This window comes from Octopus bimaculoides, chromosome 1 (genome assembly GCF_001194135.2).
Source record: "Octopus bimaculoides isolate UCB-OBI-ISO-001 chromosome 1, ASM119413v2, whole genome shotgun sequence".
Classification (NCBI taxonomy): Eukaryota; Metazoa; Mollusca; class Cephalopoda; order Octopoda; family Octopodidae; genus Octopus; species Octopus bimaculoides.
In genome coordinates, this window is record NC_068981.1 from 165,433,252 (window position 1) to 165,435,047 (window position 1,796).

General features: G+C 38.8%; 1 long non-coding RNA gene across 1 annotated transcript in view; it reads left to right on the forward strand.

The window, feature by feature from the left end:
- LOC128249959 (uncharacterized) overlaps positions 1 to 1,796 on the forward strand; it is a 40,018-nt gene that overhangs the window by 35,943 nt on the left and 2,279 nt on the right. The gene's annotated exons all lie outside the window — the stretch shown is intronic.

Consider the following 1,796-nt stretch of genomic DNA (forward strand, 5'->3'; position numbering starts at 1 on the left):
AATTAACGTGCAAGTGGCTGAGCACTCCACAGACACGTGTACCCTTGACGTAGTTCTCGGGGATATTCAGCGTGACACAGTGTGACAAGGATGACCCTTTGAGTTACAGGCACAACAGAAACAGGAAGTAAGAGTGAGAGAAAGTTGCGGTGGAAGAGTACAGCAGGGTTCGCCACCATCCCCTGCCGGAGCCTCGTGGAGCTTTAGGTGTTTTCGCTCAATAAACACTCACAAGGCCCGGTCTGGGAATCGAAACCGCGATCCTATGACTGCGAGTCCGCTACCCTAACCACTGGGCCATTGCGCCTCTGTACTCCACTAACGCTTCATTCTGAAGCATATGGATATTGAGTTCTAAACCAGGTTTAGTCTAGCAATGTGAAATATAGCGTTTTTATACAAAATGCTATAGACTAGCTTTCATTTCGAAGAGTTATTCAATCTAATTTTGTTTTCTTCGGTGACTAGATGCATCTTATTGAATCTGAAAGATTTCGGAGTTTGTTTCAACGGTTTACCAATTAAATAGACTATACGGCAACGTGTGGGTCATTGAGGCCAGACAAATATTTAAAGGCTAGTGAAGTGATAATCATCTTCATCTTGTTTTTAGCGTTTGTGGTGTTTCGTTGTTTTGTGTTTCATTTAAACACCCTCTGTAACATGCTGCAAAACATCAGTACAGTATGATATCAATGCATAATTCTTAACCAGGCTCTTCCAGTGCAGAAATCTCCGGGGTTCCAATCAGAAACAAAAACTTCACACACGGTAGATTCACAAAGAATACCATCTTTTTTGAAAGTGTGTAACTATAAATAGAATGTGATATTAAATTGCGGAAAATGTAACTGAATATGAAATAATTGTCACGCATATCTCAGCAGAATGTGATTATAAGGTGACTATAATAATAACATACTTTTTGTAATTGGATTAAATATTCAAAATATTTTTGGAATTTTGTGTAAGGAAATATGTAGTTCATTCATTAGTTGTTTGGTAAACATGACATAACACCATTGTTATAAAAACACAGGTTCAAGATAAGGGATCCTTTACACAATCGCTCGACAAGCTAAAAACATAAAAATCTCCCTCAAATCACATCTATTTGTCTTGAATAGAGCAATGTTTAAAAAATGGCACAATGGATAACGTATTTCTCACTCATTGTACTTAATGAATTTTATTTCAACACTTTAAGTACAAATTCGATTAATTAAATCGTTGTGTATCAGTGGTTCTAATTTCTTATCCATCCTTCCAAAAACACTTTAGAGTCTTCATGCACGAAACGGTATGGAATGGTTTTGAGAGTCGTTTGGCAGTTATTTCTAATAAGTCGATAGACCACCTAGAGGTTCTTTTAGACGTTAGTGGCAATTCTGTGCTTTTGCGTACTATGTGCATGGTTTGCCGTGATTGTTTCAATTTGTGTATGTGTGTACATGAATGTTTGTTGTACATGCATGTGTGCATCTACGAGTGTAAGTGTTTGTGCGTCTGTGTGTGTGTGTGTGTGTGTATACAGATGTGTCTGTATATGTGTTTTGTGAGCGATTGCAGGTGCATATGCATGTTTGTGTATATAATGCATATACAGAAAGAAAAAACAATATCGACGAAATAGTAGTAGTAGTAGTAGTAGTAGTAGTAGTGGTGGTGGTGGTGCTGGTGGTGGTGGTGGTGCTGGTGGTGGTATTGGTGGCAGCGGCTGCGGTTGTTGGTAGATGTAGAAAAGAAACAGACAGAGCAGTCAGACAGATCAACAGACAGAGAGATAGGAGGTAGTC